Source organism: Trichechus manatus, unplaced genomic scaffold (genome assembly GCF_000243295.1).
Source record: "Trichechus manatus latirostris isolate Lorelei unplaced genomic scaffold, TriManLat1.0 scaffold00072, whole genome shotgun sequence".
NCBI classification, from domain to species: Eukaryota; Metazoa; Chordata; class Mammalia; order Sirenia; family Trichechidae; genus Trichechus; species Trichechus manatus.
The window spans coordinates 7,187,990-7,211,089 of NW_004444008.1; positions in this window are offsets into that span (position 1 = coordinate 7,187,990).

The window sequence follows — 23,100 nt, forward strand, 5'->3', positions numbered from 1 at the left end:
ATTAGTCATTAAGGAAATACAAATTAAAACCATAATGCGAAAATGAGATACACCTATCAGAATCGCTAACATTAAAAATAATGAAAACACCAAATGCTAGTGAGTATGTGGAAAAATTGTATAACTTATACATTTCTGCTGGGAAATCCAAATGATACAGCAACTCTAGAAAACTCTAATTGCTTAAAATACTAAATATGTGACTGTTGTCTGACACAGCAATAACACTCCTGGGTACTTATTTCAGAGAAATAAAGATTTATTTTCACACAGAAACCTATATAGTAATATTTATTATAGCTTTATCCATAATAACCAAAACTGGAAACCACTGAAATGTTGTTCAGTAGATGAATGGTTAAAGAAATGGTTGTATATCCATACTGTAGAATACTACTCAGCAATAAAAAGGAATGAACTATTGATATATACAACAACCTGAATGAATTTTCAGAGAATTATGCTTAGTGAAATGAGTCAATTCTAAAAGATTACATACAGTATGATTCTATTTTTTACCACATTGTTGAAAGAAGAAAATCATAGACACAGAGAACAGATTAGCTATTGTTCAGATTTAAATGGTAATGGAATCCCTGCTAACCGTTAAGCGCTCAAGTAGCCAATAGTTTGCCAGTTCAAATCCATCCAGAAGTGTCTCTGTAGACAAGTTTGGCGATCTGCTTCTGAAAGGTTACAGTGTTGAAAATCCTATATAGCAGTTCTACTCTGCACACATTGGGTCGCCATGAGTGGGAGTCGACTTCAGGGCAACTAATGACAAGCAGAATGAAGGAGGTAGTAGGAGTAGGAAGAAAGTAGTTGTAGCTAAAAAGGAGCAAGACCATGGATCCCGGTATTAATGGAAATGTTCTGCATCTTGACTGTATCAATGTCAATACCCTGATTATGACATTGTTCTAAAGTTTTTCAAGATGTTACCATTGCGAAAAACTGAGTAAGAAATACAAGGTATCTCTGTGTTATTTTTAAAGCTGCATGTAGATGTACAACTATCTCAAAATAAACATTTATTTTAAAAAACAAAATTGTCTTATTCTACATTGTCAAATGGACCAGATTAAATAGAATTCTCTCTTTAAAGAACTTTCTTTTTTAAACTCAGTGTTGCAGTTTTACTTTCTTCCCTTTCATTAAGTATTGTATTAAAGCTAAAATATATGGAAGCTTGGAATGAAAGAATTTTCCCGTTGAGATAAATTCATATCAAAACACCCCTCTATAATAGCTTTAGGCACACATAAGATCTTTTGCAGCCATTTATATTTTGCATTCATTTTTCTTGGATTGACTTTCTGTCCTCTACAAAGATCTAATAAATCAATCATTGCTTAAGATAAATCCATATCATTGGAAGTTATAAGTAAAATAAAAGGGCAGTAGACAATTCTTTCATAAAATTTGTATTTTTTCATGAATAGCCCTACTCAATTATTTTGGATTCAGTAGCAAAATATCAGGGATATTCAGAGTTTATAACTGTAGCTAAAAATATGCTTTACTCATCTGTGTCATGTATAGCTCCTTTTTTTTAAATTGTGGTTTTGATGAAAGTTTACGGTTCAAGTATATTTCTCATACAAAAATTTATACACATATTGTTATGTGACACTGTTGCAATCCCTATAATATGACAGCATGCTCTCCGTTTCCACCCTGGGTTTCCTGTGTCCATCCAACCAGCTCCTGTCCCTTCCTGCCTTCTCATCCTTCTTCTAGACAAGAGCTACCCATTTGGTCTCCTGTATCTGTTTGATAAAAGAAGCACACTCTTTATGAGTATTATTTTATGTGTTATAGTCCAGTCTAATCTTTGTCTAAAGAGTGGGCTTCAGGAATGGTTTAGTTCTTGGTTAAGAGAGCATCTGGGGGCCATGGCTTTGGGTGTTCCTCCTGTCTCAATCAGACAATTAAGCCTGGTCTTTTTACTAGAGTTTGAGTTCTGCTCCACACTTTTCTCCTGCTCCATCAGGGACTTTCTGTTGTACTCCCCGTCAGGACGGTCATTGGTAGTAGCTGGGCACCATCTAGTTCTTCTGGTCTTAGGCTGATGGAGTCTCTGGTTTATGTGGCCCTTTTGTCTCTTGGGCTAATATTTTCCTTGTGTCTTTGATGTTGTTCATTCTCCTTTGCTCCAACTGGGTTGAGACTGATTGATGCATCTTAGGTGGCTGCTCACAAGCTTTTAAGACCCCAGATGTACCTTACCAAAGGGGATGCAGAACATTTTCTTAATAAGCTTTCTTATGCCAGTTGACCTAGATGTCCCCTGAAAGCATGATCCCCAGACCCCAAGCCCAGCTACCCTGTTCCTCAAAGAGTTTGGTTGTGTTCAGGAAACTTCCTAGCTTTTGGTTTAGTCCAGTTATGCTGAATTCCCCGGTTATGCTGATTTCCCTGTATTGTGTATTGTCCTTTCGTTCACCTAAGATGATTCTTGTTTACTGTCTAGTTAGTGAATTCCCCTCTCCCTCCTTCCCCACCTTCGTAACCAACAAAGAATGTTTTCTTCTGTGTTTAAACCTTTTCATGAGTTCTTGTAAAAGTGGTTTCATACAATGTTTGTCCTTTTGAGACTGACTAATTTCAGTCAGTGTAATGCCCTCCAGATTCATCCATGTTGTGAGAAGTTTCATGGATTCATCATTGTTCTTGATCATTGCATAGTACTGTATTGTGTATATACCGTCATTTGTTAATCCATTCAGCTGTTGATGGGCACCTAGGTTGTTTTCATCTTTCTACTGTCTTGAACAGTGCTGCAATGAACATGGGTGTGCATATATCTATTCGTGTGACAGCTCTTGTTTCTCCAAGGAGTCAGATTGCTGGGTCCTTCGGTACCTCTATTGCTAGCTTTTTAAGGAAGTACCAAATTTACTTCCAAAGTGGTTGTACAATTTTACATTTTCCACAGCAGTGCATAAGTGTTCCAGTCTCTCCACAACTTCTCCAACATTTATTATTTTGTGTTTTTTGGATTAGTGCCCTCCTTGTTGGAGTGAGATGGTATGTCATTATAGTTTCGATTTGCATTTCTCTAATGACTGATGATCCTGAGCATTTCTTCATATATGTTAGCCACCTGAATGTCTTCTTTGGTGAAGTGTTTGTTTATACTTGGATTCGAAATTCTGTTTCATTGGTCTACGTGTCTGTTGTTATACCCTTACCAGGCTGTTTTGACTACTGTGGTGGTATAATAGGTTCTAAAATCAGGTAGTGTGAGGTCTCCCACTTTGTTCTTCTTCAGTAATGCATTACTTATCCAGGGCCTCTTTGCTTTTCATATGAAGTTGATGATTTGTTTCTCCATCTCTTAAAAAAAAAGTTGGATCTCTTTGGGTAGAATTCACATTTTCACAATGTCGAGTATTCCTATCCATGAGCAAGGTATGTTTTTCCACTTATGTAGGTCTCTTTTGGTTTCTTGTAGTAGTGTATTGTAGTTTTTTTTATATAGGTCTTTTACATACCTGGTTAGATTTACTCCTAAGTATTTTATCTTCTTGGATGCTATTGTAAATGGTATTGATTTGGTGACTTCCTCTTTGAAGTTCTCTTTGTTGGTGTAGAGGAATCCAACTGATTTTTGTATATTTATCTTGTATCCTGGTTCTTTGCTGAAATCTTCTATTAGTTCCACTAGTTTTCTTGTGGATTCTTTGGGTTTTTCTTTGTATAAGATCACATAAACTGCAAATTGGGTTACTTTTGCTTCTTCCTTACCAATTTGAATGCTCTTTATTTCTTTTTCTAGCCCAATTGCTCTGGCTCGGACCTCCGGGGCAATGTTTAATGAGAATGGTGATAAAAGCATTCTTGTCTGGTTCCCATTCTTAGGGGGAATGCTTTCAGACTCTCTCTGCTTAGGACAATATTAGCTGTTGGCTTTGTATAAATCGTTTATTATGTTGAGGAATTTCCCCTCTATTCTTATTTTGCTGATAGTTTTTATCATGAATGAGTATTGGACTTTGTTAAATGCCTTTTCTGCATCTATTGATAAGCTTATGTGGTTCTTTTCTTTTGTTTTATTTATGTGATGGATTACATTGATTGCTTTTCTAATGTTGAACCATCCCTGCATACCTGCTATAAATCACACTTGATCATGGTGAATTATTTTTTTGATACGTTGTTGAATTCTATTGACTAGAAATTTGTTAAGGATTTTTGCATCTATGTTCATGAGGGATATTGGTCTGTAATTTTCTTTTTTTTTGTGGTGTCTTTACCTAGTTTTGGTATGAAGGTTATGCTGGCTTCATAGAATGAGTTTGGGAGTATTCCATCCTTTTCTATACTCTGAAATACCTTTAGTAGTAGTGGTGTTAACTCTTCTCTGAAAGTTTAGTAGAATTCTGCAGTTAAGCCATCAGGGCCAGGGCTTTTTTTTTTGTTGTTGTTGTTGGGGGTATTTAAATTACCTTTTCAATCTCTTCTTTTATGATAGGTGTATTTAGTTTTTCTACTTTGGTTTGTGTTAGTTTAGGTAGGTAGTGTGTTTTTACAAATTTGTCTATTTCCCCTAGGTTTTCAATTTTTTTGGAGTACGAGTTTTCATAGTATTCTGTTATGATTCTGTTAATTTCAGTTGCATTTGTTGTGATATCACCCATCTCATTTCTTATACAGGTTAGTTGCTTCTTCTCCTGGTTTTCTTTTGTCTATTTGGCCAATGGTTTATTGATTTTTTGATCTTTTCAGAGAACAAGCTTTTGGTCTTGTTAACTCTTTCAATTGTTTGCTATTGTAAATGGTATTGATTTGTGACTTCCTCTTTGAAGTTCTCTTTATTGGTATAGGGGAATCCAACTGACTTTTGTATGTTTATCTTGTATCCTGATACTTTGCTGAAATCTTCTATTAGTTCCAGTAGTTTTCTTGAGGATTCTTTGGGGTTTTCTGTGTATAAGATCATATTGTCCTCTATAGTTTCTTATTCACTTATACATTTGTTGGTTTAGATAATGATTGTGAATTAGACTTAGACTCTGAAAAGTGGTCTAATTTCATCAACATATCTAGTAATAGAACCTTAAGGTCATGAGTGGAAAGGACAGTGCTCTGATTTTCACAGGGTTAGTGGTGGGTGGGGAAATGAGTGGGCTGTGATGGAAATCACACATCTATTTCACATGGGATGAAATTTATTGAAAACCATTTGTGGTGAAATAAAGAAATAAAAAGCAGCTTAAGAGATAATCTGATTATTTCCATTAAGTATACAATTGGACTACTAAAACTTAAAATTCAATTGCTGTCTATTTTAACCATAACTCTTCAAAAGTTTTTTCATTTCATTCTTTATTAATATTCATAGAGATATTTTAGTGACTTGTTAAATGTTGTCAAGTGGCACTGACTCATAGTAACCCTATGTACAACAGAAGGAAACACTGCCTCGTCCTGCACCATCCTCACAATTGTTGGTGTGTTGAGCTCATTGTTGCAGCCACTGTTGTCAATCCATCTTGTTGAAGGTCTTCCTCTCTTTCACTGACCCTCTACTTTATCAAGCATGATGTCCTTCTCCAGGGACTGGTCCCTCCTGATAACATATTCAGTATGTAAGATAAAGTTTATCCATCCTTGCTTTGAAGGATCATTCTGGCTGTACTTCTTCCAAGACACAGTTGTTCATTCTTCTGGTAATCAATGACATATGCAATATTCTTCACCAACACCATAATTCAAAGGTATCACTTCTTCTTCGGTCTTCCTTATTCAATGTCCAGCTTTCTCATGCATATTTGGCGACTGAAAATAGTATGGCTTGGGTCAAGTTCACTTTGGTCCTCAAAGTGACATCTTTACTTTTGAACACTTTAAAGAGGTCTTTTGCAGCAGATTTGTCCAATCTGCTTTGATTTCTGGACTTCTAATCCCCTGGGTATTGATTGTGGATTCAAGTAAAATGAAATACTTGATGACTTAAATATTTTCTCTGTTTATCAGAGTGTTCCTTATTGGTACAGTTGTGGGGATTTTTTTTTTTTTAATTGTTGAGGTGTAATCCATACTGACGGCTGTAGTCTTTGATGTTCATCAGTAAGTGTTTCAAATCATCCTCACCAGAACAAGAGCCGGAAATGGAGCACATCTTTTGGACCTAGGGTCCCTGCACTAAGAAACTCCTAGACCCAGGGGAAGATTTTAGTGACTAGTGATTATACATTTGAGACTACAACATATCATTTGTTTTACACTATTAAAATGCCAGGTTTAACAATAAAGATTTCTATTTATGGAATTTAAACTATATCTCATTGTGATGGTTAATGTTATGTATCAACTTGGCTAGGCCATGATTCTCAGTGGTTCAGCAGACATTATGTAATCATTCTCCATTTTGTGATCCAATATGAGTAGCCAATTAGTTGAAAGGAGAGTTTTGTTGGGGATGTGGTCTTCATCCAATATATATGGATGTTCTGGCAAAGCTCATCCACTCTTTCTTTCCTTCATTTGTTTTGTCATCCTCGGATCTCCAGTTCTTGGGACATGAGAATCCTTCAGCTTGCTGTCTGACCTACATATTTTGGATTTGCCAGCTTCCACAACCTTGTGAGCCAGGAGCCTGCTGCCTCACCTGCAGATTTTGGATTCACCAGCTGAACAACCCTGTCAGCCAGCAGCCTTCCACATAACTTGCAGATTTTGGGTTTGTTAGCTCTGAAACCATGTGAGTCAGGAGAAGCCTCCACCCTGGTACCTGACCCGTGGATTTAGTACTTGCCAGCCTCCACGTCGTGCGACTTATTTCCTTGAAACAAATTTCTCTCTCTATATTTATGTATGCACTTCGCTGATTTCACTCCTCTAGGGAACCCAGCTTAAGACACTCATGATATAACTAAAGCTTGAAATATTATATTTCCAATATACCTTTTCCACAGTTCATGTATTACTTCTTTAAATTTATATATTATCCCTGTAAATATTATCAGAAATGATAGCATTTCAAGAAGAGCTAGGTGGTTTGTTTAATTTCCTTAGGAGGAGGTTGACCTACCTTCCAACTGAGAAATTAGTTGTGAAGAAATATTGCTATTGCTACTGGAAGTGACTTATATTTGGAAGTTCAATTAGTTATTGGACGGTATTGACTTTGCTTACTATCTAAGTCTACCATGTTTTGTTGTATTGTTGTTATAATAATAGTCTCAATTTTTTTTTGCAAAGCCAATCATGATTTACTTTAATGTCATAAATAAATTGTAATAAAGAGTTGGACTCCAATTTGGGTGTTTGACTGCTGACAGTTTTCAAGCTCAGCCCTTCTCTGCGCCCTTCTTACCCCCCACCTGAACAAGATGATTTTAAGAAACAAAAAACAAAAACACTCAGGTGCTACCTCCTTTGGTATTGGTGGGAAGTTCAGACCATGCAAACAAGCCCAACCTGAGAGAGAACTTTCAACTTCTTCAACTTGGCGCCACCCCTTAATCACAATTAAAGCCATGCTAGTTTCCCCTCCTGAATCTGTCATCTTTGGACCTGCTTGGGAGCTTGCCTTGCTCTCCCCTGAAAGCTTCATTCTGTGTGTAATAAATCAAGTCTTAACCTTTTGGTGCATGAGTAGCATTAGCAGCCTCAACATCTGAACCAATTTTTGGGTGGGGATTCCATATCCTACTTCTCTGGGGTAACCACAGCAATTGATAGAGTGAGCAGGGTGTCTAGGGTATCTTTCTATCCTGATGTGGGTTGATAACTGGCTTTGCTGCCTGCTGGCAAGCTTGAACTTTGAGCTTTACTGCTTTGTGCTTCATTAACTTATTAATTTACTTAGTCCTACTGATACTGGGAGCTATGTGTTTTGCTCATCTAGTGCTGCTCTAACAGAAATACCACAAGTGGATGACTTTAACACAGAGAAATTTATTTCTTCACAGTAAAGTAGACTAAAAGTCAAAATTCAGGGTGTTAGCTCCAGAGGATGGCTTTCCTTCTCTATTGGCCTTCTCATCAATGTTCCCAAGGACTAGGCACTTCTCTGCACAGGAACCTCGGGTCCAAAGGACACACTCTGCTCCTGGCACTGCTTTCTTGATGGTATGAAGTCCCCTACTCTCTGCTTGCTTCTCTTTCCTTTTATCTCTTGAGAAATAAAAGGTGGTGCAGGCCACACCCCAGGGAAACTCCCTTTACATTGGATCAGGGATGTGACCTGGGTAAGGGTGGTATTACAATCCCACCCTAATCCTCTTTAAGGTAAAATTATAATCACAAAATAAAGGACAACCACAGATACTGAGAATCATGACCTAGCCAAATTGATACACACATTTTTGGAGGGATGTAATTCAATCCATGACATTCCCTACTGACACTGGAAGCTATGCCACCAGTATTTCAAATACCAACAGGTTTCTGTGGAGCTTCCAGACTAGGACTAGGAAGAAAGTCCTGGGGATATACTCCCAAAAATTAGTCAATGAAAACCCTAGATTACTTTCTAATATAGTGCTGGAAGATGAACCTCAGGCTGGAAGGCACTCAGAATATGCAGTGGCTGCAATGAAGGATTGAAACATACCAGTGATGGTGAAGACGGTGCAAGACTGGGCAACATTTTGTTTTGTTGTACATAGGGTTACCATGAGTCAGAGCTGACTCAACAGCAGCTAACAACAACAATTGTGCCTCCACTGTAGATTTATTCAAATTAAGTCAGAAGTTCCTATGGTAATTCACCTTCCTTCTTTAAAGTGGTCTTTGTATGGACCTCTGTGTGTGTGTGTCAGATTGAGTTGTGTCTCAATTTCAGCATAAGCTGTGATGGACTCAGGGGAATGTCACTTCCCTGTGACTCTTGGTTTTGTGTCTTAGCCAGATGTTGCCACCCTTCTACAGAGTATTCAGGGAAAATTTGTGTCATGGATTGAATTGTGTCCCCCAAAAATATGTATATCAATTTGGCTAGGCCATGATTCCCATTATTGTGTGATCATCCACCATTTTGTCATCTGATGTGACTTTCTTATCTGCTGTAAATTCTATCTTTATGATGTTGATGAGATGGGATTAGCAGCAGTCATATTAATGAGGCAGGACTCAATGTACAAGATTGGACTGTGTCTTGAGCCAATCTCTTTTGAGATAAAAAAGAAAGAAGTGAGCAGAGAGACAGGGAGAGCTCATACCACCAAGAAAGCAATGCTGAGAGTAGAGAGCAACCTTTGGACCTGAGTTTCCTGCACTAAGAAGCTCCTAGACAAGGGGAAGACTGATGACAAGGACATTTCTCCAGAGCTGTCACAGAGACAAAGCCATCCCCTGGAGCTGGCACCTTGAATTCAGACTTCTAGCCTCCTAGACTGTAAGAGAATCCATTTCTCTTTGTTAAAGCCATCCACTTGTGGTATTTCTGTTAGAGCAGCACTAGATAACTAAGACAGGTCGATACACTGTGCAACAGTGCAATATACTGGCCCATCTTGGGGCTGCTCATGTAGAGGACGAGCAATCACTATGTGGGGTGCTAAAGTCCACAGTCCTAAAAGCAGATGGCTCACAAGACCCTATGAGGTTTTAAATGCCTTTGCTGTTGCTGCAAAAATTCCCTTAGGAAAAATACCCATGTAATCCTGTGAAAGGAGGCAAGACCTAAGTGTTACTAAAAACAAAAACACTAAGCTTACCTGCAAACTTGTCTCTACTCTGTAATTTCATAGAATATCCAAAGCTAACTCCTTGTATAATTAGTAATTTAGCACTTGATCTCTATTAATTAAACATATGCTTGTTAAATACACAGTTGAATAAATAAATACCGTACGATTTCCAAATCACACCCCCCCTCCCCGCCCCAACAAGGCTCTCTCCAATGCAGATGGAGAGAGTGGAGGTGTACCAGTATAAGTGGACACATCAATGTGGGCTTGGTCAGGAGAAAGTTCTGATAGAGTCAGCCTGGGTACCTAGATGCAACTTCTCATGAGACACCAATTTCCATCAAGTTGATCCTGACTCATTACAACCCCATGTGTGTCCAAGTAGAGCTGTGCTCCATAGGGTTTTTCAATGTCTGATTCATGGAAGTAGATCACCAGGCTTTTCTTCTGAGGCACCTGCAATCTTTCCACAGCATCAAAGCACATTAAGTATTTGCACCTTCCAGGTATTCCACTCATGAGAGAAGTATGTGTTTAATCATCAGAAAATATGGATAAACTCTAAGGGGAAATTTCACAATAAAGAATTTCAACAGTAAATTCATGATTGGATCATATCTCAGGTTACTAAATCCAAACTTGTGTCAAATCTTCCTAGATGAGTAAATCATATCTGGTTGCAAAAATTTTAGCCTACCTCACTGGTTGTCATTAGAACAAATTAAAAGGAGCCAAAGCTTTAGGGCATTTTTTTTTTTTTAAATATATGGCTTTACTTAAAAAAATAAGGGAAATTAAGTAACAAACGTGTAATTCTAAAATGTCAAGCATACTCTGGATGTCATATATTATGTTTGGTTGGTAACTGTAATTTTGAAAAGTGTACTGAATGTCTTAAAAGAAAATGTCACAGCACAGTAGATGAATTCCAGAACTGTTTCTCTTTTTAATTTAACTAGAAGGGAGAAGGCCCAGAATTGACCTCTGTTTCCTGTGAATATTTTTTCTTAATGACCTACTTAAAGATATTGCTAGAAGTCAACCTGATGTGCTTTATTATTGAGGAAGGAAGACAAATCCCACAGAAGACGTCATAAATATATGGCACATCCAAGGAAGTAAATATAAAATGACCACTGGCTAAATCCTTTGATCTCTGACTCAAGAAGAGTAGCATATATCCTCATTTAAATCAGAAATGCTATTGCTAAGATCAGATTTATTTGTCCCAGGTTCTAAGTTATTATTTACAATTTTATTAATTCTGATGTAATATGGCATAAACAGTGCACTTGAAAAATGTGATTGTTTTGTAAATGTTGAACTCAGAACCATGACCTTGACTTGAACGTAATGCTCTTTCACTGAATATTTAGGAGCTGAGCTATTGGTTCCATCCTTGGTGTTACCTCAAGGAATTTCTTGCCATCCCGGAGGAAAAAGCCTCAATGGTGTTCCACAGTGGTTTGCCCTGAATTGATAGCTTGATGTTACCTGTAAGTGTCAACCCGAAAACCCATTGCTGTTGGTCTATTCCAACTCATGGTGAATCCATACAGGGTAGAATTGCTCCATGGAGTTTACTTGGCTGTAATCTTTATGGAAGATTGCCAGACTATTCTTCAGTGGAGCCACTGGTTGGGTTCAGACTACCAACTTTTAGGTTAGTAGCTGATCACTTTGACCATCCAGGCAATTACAATTCTCCTCTTCTGAGGAGAGATGGGCATGGCTTTCTACCTAAAGAAAAATCATGGTTTTGTACCCCTTAGCCATTTCTATGGTAGGGAGAAGAAGTGGTCCCTGTTTTCTGGGCTTCCTAGCTCACAGCAAGTCCCACTTGTTTATGAATTGCTCCCTATTTAGAAGGCTTGGTTCACACTGTCATGTCTGTGAACAGCCATCTGCTTAAGTCCTAGATGATTGATTAACGGGTGGACATTCCAAACTGGAGTAATTAAATCCTTTCTTCCAGAAATTTTGATTTTTGAACTTAGAACAAAAAGAGACTGGGCGTTGTTGAAACTAAATTATATTAAAGGCAGACTTTTATCCAGAGGGAACCTCCAGCTGCCTGCTTATCACTTATCCTATAGCCTGCGGTTCAGTCTTCCTCGGATCCCATGACATGTGCCAGTTTATAAGGTCACTGTGAGTAGAAATCGACTCGATGGTAGTTTGACTTTTTTGTTTGTTTGTTTCCTAGTTTCTTTTCAGTAGATTCTCTACTGTTGCTTGGAGCCCTGGTGGCACAGTGGTTAAGAACTTGGATGCTAACAAAAAGACTGACAGTTAGAATCCACCAGCCAATCCTTAGAAACCCTATGAGGCTGTTCTACCCTATCCTATAGGGTCACTATGAGTCAGAATCTACTCAGTGTCAATGGGTTGTTTTTTGTTTGTTTTTGTTTACTGTTGCTGAAGGTGATCAGACTTCTCTTCTGTTATTTCCGTAGAAATATCATCATTCAATTTCACAGTCCCCTAGGATTTTTAAAGAAACATCTCTCCTTGTCTTCTGGGACACATAAGCAAACAATTCTGTCAAAGTTTGTCATAACAGTACGAGTTTCTTATTCTCACAGTGGGTAGCCTCTCATGATTTTAAACTGTATTGAGTGTTAATTTATGGCTTCACTAGGTGGATAACAGAGGATAGAGACCCAATGAGATGATGATATATTTCAGGTAAAGACTGGCTAAAATATGATGAAGAAACTACCAAGGATAAGAGAAAAAAAACACAAGATATCCAAGGAGGAATGAAATGGTTAGTTACATCTGAGGATTCTTATGGTCCCTTGAACAACCATGCTAGACTTTCATTTTCTTAGTCTACCTTGCAGGTCTTACACACCTCTCCCCGTATTCTAAGTCTAGTACTATGAGATGCTTACAAGTATGCAGAAAGAATATGATGACAAAGCATAGGATGCGACTGGTATCATGGAGGTATGACTGGAGAAGGCATTCCAAGTTGGCAGGAAGGAGAACACAGAAAAAAAAAAGAGAAATGTAATGCCCTCTGATTTCTCCAAGATGGAAGATACTGGTTGTCAATGCCTGTTTTCTGCACTGTGATGGGCCTGGGGTTAAAACAGCCTTCTCCCACTTCTGAATGTCTTTAACTCCAAGTTAAGTTATAATTTTTCTGGTGTGTGAAGAGAAGGGATGAAGAAAGGGCCGTTTTTATTCCACATACCATTGGCCTTCAAAAATTTCCACACATATACCCCCAAGAAAATTATGAAATCTCCTCACACTGTTTTAACTTGACATTGAAAATGTTTTATGCATTTAAATGATCCTAGAATATTGTAAATAGTGATATTTAAAAATAAAACGGCATACAACATTTAAATATACCCAGCGAAATCCAAATATCACATTGATTTGATACCCATTTTTATGGTTGGAATTGTGTCCCCTAAAAGATATGTTAAGGAGCCCCGGTGGCATAGTGGTTAAGTGTTTGGTTGCTCACGGAACCCACCAGCACCTCCACAGGAGAAAGATGTGGCAGTCTGCTTCTGTTAAGATTACAGCCTTGGAAACCCTATGGGGGCAGTTCTACTCTGTCCTGTAGGGTCACTATGAGTCAGAATCTACTCGACAGCATGAGTGGTTAAAAGATATTTTGACATTCGAACCTCTGGTACCAGTGACTGTGAGCTTGTTTGGAAATAGGGCTTTTTCAGAGGCAATCAAGTCAAGATGAAGTCACACTGGTGATAAGTGGGTCCTAATCCCATCTGAGTGCTGCCTTATAAAAGAGAACAGAGACAGAGATAGAGAAAGAAAGCTGAGTTCACGTTGCAGCTGGAATATTCTAGTCGTACTCTGAGTTAATTGATTATACATTGACTTTTGAACTCGGATGAAAAAAAGTCTAGATGCAAATAGAGAAAAACTAATGCGAAATTATTCCAACCTTTTCTTTTCTTTTCTTTGTCAAATCTTTGACACTTGTGCAGTTTTCAACAACAACTTGGAATGTTAAATAGATTTATTTGAAAGTAAAGCCCTACTCTGTTAAGAGACACAGTGTTGAAGGGACATATGGATGTCATCATATTCAGAATATCAAGAATATTTTTATCACGTTTCTTTTTTTTGTTGTTGTTTAAAATAAAAGAGGTAGGCAGAAGCTTCCCTCCACAATTTTTACATTGGACTTGATAAAGAATGACAGCTAGATCATGTTAAATTCAATCAATGGGTAGTCAGTTTGAAAACGCAGAACTTTGAATGCCAGGAAATATTCTTTGAGAGAACCTATGTCTTTCATAAATGCATACAAAATATATAAACTACATTTGTAGTAAAATTTTGAGGGGAAATGCATAGGTTTAACCAATACTGTTTACTTAAGACAATTCAAGTTGCATTTTAGTTTGTAATACTTGCAAACTTTTATGTTTTGTTTTAATTCATAAAATAATTCAAATATCAACATTCAGTGGGAAGAAAATATCTTCCTTCAATCTCTACGCATTTCTGCCCTCTAAAATGTCTTTATGACAAAGTACTATTTTCTTATGTGGTGATATATCCTAGAGATCTCATAATTAAGTGTCCATCCTTCTTTTTTGGGGTAACAATTTCGATATTGTGATCTCAAAACTAAATAAAAATGCACTAATACGAGGAATTTTGAACCATCTCTTTTCTCTACCCAGACCAGTCTTTCCTGTTTTTTTTTCAATGCCAACTTGCTTCCCATGACTACTACTTAACTATTAGGTCTCAGTTTAGATGATATTTCCTCTGACATAACTCTCCTCAAACTCATAAAAAAAAAGTTTCCTTGGGTGAAAAAAAGTGCCCCTTCAAATCAGCCAGTCCTTATTCTACTTCAGCCTGCTATTATAATGTCCTATTCACTCTCTGTATCCTCCACAAGTCTGTAAGCACTGGAAAGGGAAGCATTGTACCTATTAATTGTATCTAACTCATTGTATCATTGTATCTATTTAGTGTATCTCTATTCATTATATCATTATCTATTTATTGTATCTATATTCATTGTATCATTGTATCCATTATATTTATAACACATGCTCTCAATCAATATTTAATACACAGCTATCTTCCTTATTATTTTACTCTTCCATCATGCTAGCACCTTGTTGTTTCTTGGTAAATGTTGTTACACCTAATCGTATACAAAAAGTGATGATGATGGACTGCTACTTCTGGGAAAATGTGTGAGATGTAATATTTCCTGCTCCTCCTACAAAATACAACTAAAAACCCTGGACGTGTATAAGACAAACATAAGAAAGCTGTGAAAGGTGGGAACAAAGCAGTCTGGCTAGGATTTTGAGTCCGGGATAATGACATAAGGATGAGTTTTCTGGGCTTTGTTTCTGCCACAAGACTTGGATCCGAAGAACCCAGCAACCCAGAAACATTAATGGGCACAGACAAAAAGAAAAGAAAAAATAAAACAAAACAATAAAAGCCCATACTCTCTAGCCAAAGGATCAGGAAAGAGGCAAGGTAACCAAACAGAAATCTTTCAGCCAATAACCACTCTACAGCAGCCAAACACCACAGAGTAAACTGTGACCAACCCCAAACCACTCAGGGAAGACCAAGTGGAGAACCTAAACTTCCATTTTAATCAGGCTGTAATGAGGTGCCCCAGCAATCTTGTTAGGGTGGAGTCAGAAAATGCTGAGTAGGGAACCAAGATTTCATCTCCATGTGGAAATAATGAGAACACTATCAGCTGGGTTCAGTGAAGAACTTACGGAGAGCCTAGATGTCCACTCCATCAATAAATAATGAGAACCTGCTCCAGACTGGGGTGCTATGAGAGGAGACCTGGTGGAGAGTCAGGGCTTCCACTACGGTTCTACTCTAGTGTGTCCACACACCCTCTAGTGGTGTCAGTGGAGGCTATATGGGAAGTAGTAATTAGGCACATCTGCACCATAACAGTCAGAAAAGTATCGGTGGAGGAGTCATTGGCAGTCAGAGCCCTCACCTTAACCCAGAAGTAATGATAAACCCCTCACTTGGGTGCCAATGGAGGTTGAGGAGAAGTTGGATTTCTACCCCACTTGGTAATAAGAAGGCAGCACACTCTCTTCCCATGCGAGATTAATGACAGAAGAATCCATCTAAAACAAAGGTTTAAGTGAGGTCCAGAGTCTCATAACACAATATTCAAAATACTCACGTTTCAGTAGAAAATCATGTAGGGCAAGAATCACAAAGATCCCTAACTGAAGGAAAAATAGCAATCAATAGATGCTATCACCTAGCTAACAATAAAATCAGCTGACAAAGATCTTAAAGCAGACATCATAAGAATGCTTCAATCAGTAATTAAAGACACTTTTGAACCACATAAAAAAATGGAAAAAGCTTAGCAAAGAGATATAAGATATAATGAAAAACAAAATGGACATTTTAGAACTAAAAATAAAATCAGTAACTGAATTTTTAAAAAAATCACATATTGGCTAAAAAGCAGAATGGAGGGGACAGATGAAAGAATCAGTGAACTGAATGAAAGGACAATAGAAATTAACCAATCTGAACAACAGAGAGAAAATAGACTGAAGAAAATGAACAGAGACTTAAAGACCTGCGTGTCTACAAGAAAAGATCTAACATTTGTGCCATCAGAGTCCCAGAAGGATAGAAGAAAGAGAGTATGGCTAAAAAACACTCAAAGACAATAATAGCTAATAATTTCCCAAATTTAGCAAGAGACGTAAACCTACATATTTAAGAAATTCCAAATAAGATAAATCTAAAGAAGTTCACACCAAGACACATCATAGTCAAACTGCTGAAAATTAAAGACAAAGAAAAAATCTTGAAAGCAGTGAGAGAGAAATGAAACCTTACCTATAGGGAATAGACAATGGATTTCTCATCAGAAACCACACAGGTCAGAATAAAGTAGCATACCATTTTTTCAAGTGCTGAAAGAAAAGAACGGTCAGCTCAGAATCCTATATCTAAAAAATGCTCTTAGGAAAGAAGGTAAAATGCAGACATTCTCAGATGACGAAAAGCTGGACTAATTTGTTGCCAGAAGATCTAGCCCATAAGAATGCTAAAGGGACTTCTCTAAACAGAAAAGAAGCAAAAAAAAAAAACAATGAACACTGGACCATTAGGAAGCAAGTATGTGATAAACAAAAATATGAGTAAATACAATAGATTTTCCTTTACTTCTTGAGTTTTGTGATTTATACTTGACAGTTAAAGCAAAAATGACTGATGTAGTTCTAAAGGTCTGTAGAAGAAATAATTTAGACAATTGGATTTCAAGTAAGGGTGGGTAAAAGGATATAAACAGTCCTTGGGTGCTACATAAAGTTACCATGCTCAGTTATTAATTGAAAGGTTGTGGGGGGAGGACCAAGTCCAACCAGATGTGCCTCAGAAGAAAGGCCTGGCAATCTACGTCAAAAATCAGCCATAGAAAACATTATGGGGCACAGCTATACTCTGACACACATGGGGTTGTCATGAGTCAGAACTGAATCACTGGCAACTGGGCTAGAAAGCAACATAAAGGGAAGTAAGTTTTCTGAAAAAACAAAAATATTTCTATACTTCACTCAGACTGGTAAATGATGGCACCAGTTGTCTGAATTTTCTAGTGCTAGTACTAGCATATGCTATTTCTACCCTTCTTTGTCCAAGACAAAGCTTTATACAACCACTGTGTGATGTTAGAATAACATGCTCCTTGTATTTAAGAAGCAAACATTCTCTTGATGTCTGTTTTGCAAACAAGATGACGTCATTTTGAAAATAGAGAATCTTTTCAAATAGAAAAGTTATGCATAACTGGCTGAATTTATTACTTGGAGTAACAATATGTTTAACAAGTTTAACCCGGGTGAAATATGCTCAGCTGAGAGAAGGTGGTATGAACATATCATGTGTGGCATCAGGCCACCTCTGACTTGATTCAAGTCCTCCAATATACGTTCATTTTTGAATCTCTTCACATTATGGATGCAAAAAATAAATTGTTACTGATTTGTATTGAATTTTGTCCTCCAAAAGTATATGTTGAAATTCTAACCCTTGTATCTCTGCATATGACCCTGCTTGGAAATAGGTTTTTTTTTGTTTGTTTTGTTTGTTACGTTAATGAAGCTGTACCAGCATAGACCAAAAAACAAGCCCAGAGGGCTGCTGTAGGACAGAGTAGAATGGCCCTATAGGGTTTCCAAAGCTATGATCTTTACAGAAGCAAACTGGCACATCTTTCTGCCACGGAGCAGCTGCTGGGTTTGAACTGCTTCACCACTGTGCCAACAGGGCTCCTCATACCAGCACAGAATGAATCCTAAACCTAGTTACTTCTGAGCTATAAAAAGACCAAAATAGACACAGAGATTCAAACACAAGAAAAGACAGATGCTATGTGAAATTGTATATGAGGAAAGGAACACCAATGGAAACAAAAAATGCCTGGGGCTATTGACAAGGAAGAAATCTACAGGGCCAAGATACAAATTTGGACTTTTAGTCTCTAAAACTATGAAAAAATAAATTTCTGTTCTTTAAAGCCACCCCTTTGTGGTATTTGTGTTATAGCAGCATTAGGTACCTAGGACAGTTAATGATGTAGATGGAGTGCCATAGGGATCTTAAAATCCTTTAGAAGTGACCATATGGGCCCCCCCAACCTTTTAATATTTTAATGATAACCCTTGAGAATGCTCCAATTATTAAACAAGAAAAAGTTTGAGAAAAGGTCCTTTTCACACCAATTAATAAAATTTGCTCCGAAGAAAATCTACTCTGTAATATTTAAACTCCTTGAAAATTGTTAACTTCTGGTTCGATATAATAAAGTGTTCACTAAGTATTTTAGACAAAAATATATTACACTTTGGTAGTTGTGTCTTTCTACCAAATGTTATTTGAATAACAAAACAGATCTCAAAGACTCTTTCCAGCTCTCAATTGTACAAATCAATGACAAGTTGTTAACACAAAGTCATGACGAAGTAACTAAATTTGGGAAAAGACTGATAATTTACTGCCTTCCAAAAATAACGATAAAGTAACTGAAACAGAGAACTATATTTCACCTAGCAACACTGTCATGTTGCATGGCCTCAGCAGCAAGATTGTTGTAAAATTGTTGCCCTAGAGTTTCCAGTGCTGCTTGCCTCTATTTTATTCAGAGAATGCGCTTGTAACATCAAGAAGCATTTGTTTCAAGGCTTCTGAAGGGCAAGCCCTGAGCACAACATCAAGAGCCATGCTCCTTGTCCTAGAATGGTGTAGAGTCTTCTTGCAGGAAATAGATACATGCACCTTGGGAGCCTAGTGACAAGTCTAACTTTGGAAGCTTTTTAGCTTATCTGTTATTGTTAGGCACCACTAGTCAGTCCCAACTCATAGAGACCCTGTATACAATGGAACGAAACACTGCCCAATCCTGTGTCATAGTCATAATTCTTGCTATATTTGAGCCCATCATTGTGACCTCTGTGTAAATTCATTTTGATAAAAGTATTCCTCTTTGTCGCTGATCCTCTATTTTCCCAAGCATGATGTTCTTCTCCAGGGACAGATTCCTCCTGATAATGTGAGACAAAGTCTTGCCATCCTCGCTTCCAAGGAACACTCTGGCTGTACTTCCAAAATAGACTTGTTTTTTCTTCTGGCAGTCCATGGTATATTCAATATTCTTCATCAACACCATAAGTCAAAGTCATCAATTCTTCTTCGGTCTTCCTTATTCATTGTCCAGCTTTCACACATGCATATGAGGCAATTGAAAATACCATGGCTTGGGGCAGGTTCCCCTGGGTGCTTAAAGTTATACCTTTGTTTTTTAACACTTTGAAGAGGTCTTTCGCAGCAGATTTGTCCAGTGAAATGCGTTATTTGATTTCTTGAGTGCTGCATCCATGGGCATTGATTGTGGATCCAAGTACAATGAAATCCTTGACAACTTCAATCTTTTCTCCATTTATCATGATGGTGCTTATTGGTCCAGTTGTGAGGATTTTTGTTTTCTTTATATTGAGGTGTAATCCATACTGAAGTCTGTGGTCTTTGATCTTCATCAGTAAGTGCTTTAAGTCCTCTTTACTTTCAGCAAGCAAGGTTGTGTCATCTGCATAACACAAGTTGTTAATGAGTCTTCCTCCAATCCTAAGGTGGCATTCTTCTTCACATAGTAAAGCATCTCGGATTATTTGCTCAGCATACAGATTGAATAAATACGGTGAAATGATACAACCCTGATGCACACATTTCCTGATTTTAAACCACACATTATCCCTTTGTTCTGTTCAAATGACTACCTCTTAGCCCATGTACAGGTTCTTCATGAGCACAATTAAGTGTTCTGGAATTCCCATTCTTCACAATGTTATTGAAAATTTGTTATGATCCACACAGTCTAATGTCTTTGTATAGTCAATACAATACAAGTAAACATCTTTCTGGTATTTTCTGCCTTCAGCCAAGATCCATCTGACATCAGCAATGGTATCCCTAATTACACATCCTCTTCTGAATCTGGCTTGATGTTCTGGCAGCTTGCTGTGAATGTACTGCTACAATTGCTTTTGAATGATCTTCAGCAAAAATTTATTTGTGTGATATTAATGATGTTGTTGGATAATTTCTGCATTCTGTTGAAGCGCCTTTCTTTGGAATGGGCACAAATATGGATCTCTTCCAGTTGGCTGGCCAGGTAGCTGTCTTCTAAATTTCTTGGCATGGACATGTGAGCACTTACAGCACTGCATCCATTTGTTGAAACATCTAAATTGGTAGTTCGTCAATTCTGGAAGTATTTAATTTTTTAAGGGTGTTTAGAATTTCATGGTTATTTAATCAAGCTGTTTTATCAGCAGATTAGTTTTTTTTTTTTTTTAATCCTTGTCTTTATTTTTCTTCCATTAAGTAATTTGTGTTTTTGTTGATCAGTCACTTGTTCTATTAATCAATAGACACATTGTTCCTGGGACTGCTGTTTGGCACCAATCACTCAGAAAGAAATGATATAATTCCTGCCCCCAAATTGCACAGTCTAGGAGGAGCATAGTTAAGTGACATTGCATTTATGCTGTGGTTAGTTGCCATTGAGTTGGCTCTGATCCATGATGACCTTATGCATAACAGAATGAAATGTTGCCTAGCCATCTTTGTAACCGTTGGTATATTTGAGTCAATTGTTTGTCTATTGTGCCATTTTATCCCATTAAAGATTTCTCTCATTTTCATTGGCCCTGTACTTTACCAAGCATGATGTTCTTTTGTAGAGATTGGTCTTTCCTGATAATGTGTCCAAAGTAATCACACTGAAGCCTCACCATCTTCACTTTTAAGGAACATTCTGGTTGTATTCCTCCTAAGACTGATTTGTTGGTTCTTGTGACAGTCCACAATATTTTTAATATTCTTTGCCAACACCACAGTTCAAATGCATCAATTCTTTTTTAATTTTCTTTTTCATTATCCAGCTTTAACATTATATGAAGTGATTTAAAAGGTCATGACGTGGGTCAGATGTACCTTAGTCATCAAAGAGACATCTTTGCTTTGTAGGACTTTAAGAAGGTATTTTACATCAGATTTGCCCAATGCAATGTCCTTTGGTTTCTTAATGGTTGCTTCCATGGATATGATTGTTTATCTAAGTAGAATGAAATCCTTGACAACTCCAATAGTTCTGACATTTATCATGACATTGTTTATCAGTCCAGTTTTGAGGTTATAAGATAGTGTAATAACTGCTATGATGGCAGAGACCTATACCGTGGGCTCTAGAATCTCAGAGGGGGCTCTCAGAGGTGGGATTACTAAGGGGGTTGATAAATGGGGTAGGTGAGTAAAGTCAGGGAAAGACTTTCTTAAAGATGGGACTAAGTCTCCAAAAAATGAGGAGGATTTGGCCAGATTGTGAGTGATGTTGGAGAGCATTTTAGGTAAATGGAAGAGAATACAGAGCTTGACAGAGATTAGGGCAAGTTTGTAAAATATTAATCTTTTTGGTATGGCAAAAATACATGATGCAGGGATGTTGAAGGTGTATGACGAGACTTTAAGTCATATTTGAAGATTGGGTGTCTCAGAATCTAGTAATATGTTGTACCCCTGTTATGATTTTTATATTTTTGCATGTGACTTTCTGGTTGTAAAAAGACAGAATAATGAAACAGAAAATAAAACTATTAAATGAGAGCCTAAGACCTGAGAGGTGATAGGTGAACATTAGATTCAGAACGCAGAAAGCAATAACTTTTGGGCGAGAAGGTGAAGTAACACTTGGAGAAAGGAAGCAAAAAGACAAAGGTGAAAGTTTAGAAATGGAGCAGAGAGAAATTAAGGACATTTTCTCTGGATAACCTCTGTTTTCTGTGAAGTGTGGGTTTGAGAGGGGCTAGGAGCTCAAGTAGATTAGTGAATATCTGGACTACAGATAAATGAAAATATTAGTGAGAAATACCAGGGGCTTACTGGAGATAAAGAATAATATTCTTCAGTTTTACAGTTGTGGCTATGGTGTAATTTCCTCTTTCGGTGCTCAGCTGCCCATAACAATTACGGAGCATGCTTCCTCAACAGGAATGATGTCACTCTTCACCCCTAAAAGAACAAAAATTGGTTCTTGGGGAATGTGAAAAAAACTTACGGTTTTTATGTGTAAAACACAGGTATACATACAAGTCATAAGCAGATATACATTATATATGTATTAAATTTATATGCAGTGGAGTGATCTGGAAAAATTATGAAAAAAGTCTCCTTAAAGTGTGGAGAAATTGATATCAGAAAAATGATTGAAAAACATGACTAAAGGAAAAGTATTTGCAACCCTGCAGGTTGATTACATCTATGTGATAGAAGACAAGGGAGTTAGGAAATATTTATTGTTGGTAATGACACCAATAAAGTAATAAGCATGGGTTCCAGACTAGGTAGAGATAGAAGTTAAACTAAGAGAGAACTAAAAGAGTAGGCAGATAAAGAAAGGTGAAAGACAAGACAAGTCTGTGAAGGTTGGAACACATGGGTTGACAGTAGAGTAATTGGAAACACTAAAATTACAGGAGACTTTGATTTGGCTAGAGAAAGAAATTCCATGAATTTTGATTAAAAGATGGAAGAGTTGAGTTGAAGGCAAATTTGAGAGTATGGCTGTGGAAGTAGGTGGCCATGGAGGAAAGAAAGCAAAAGCCACTGGCTTGAGTATCACTCATGAGAGCTGAGGACACATGTGGTCACACATCTTACCTAGCAGGAATGAAAACTAAGGCCTTCTGTGCCAACATGTCTTAACTACTTTCTTTTTCAGAAAAATTCTTCCCAGAAAGGTAAGGCATTAACCCACTTAAAAAAAAAAAAAGAAAAAATCACTATTTGTTTGAGAAAATTCCTGCAAACCTATTTGTTTGGGCAAATAGCTTGCTCCTGAGGTCAAATATCTCTCCTTAATGACAACAGA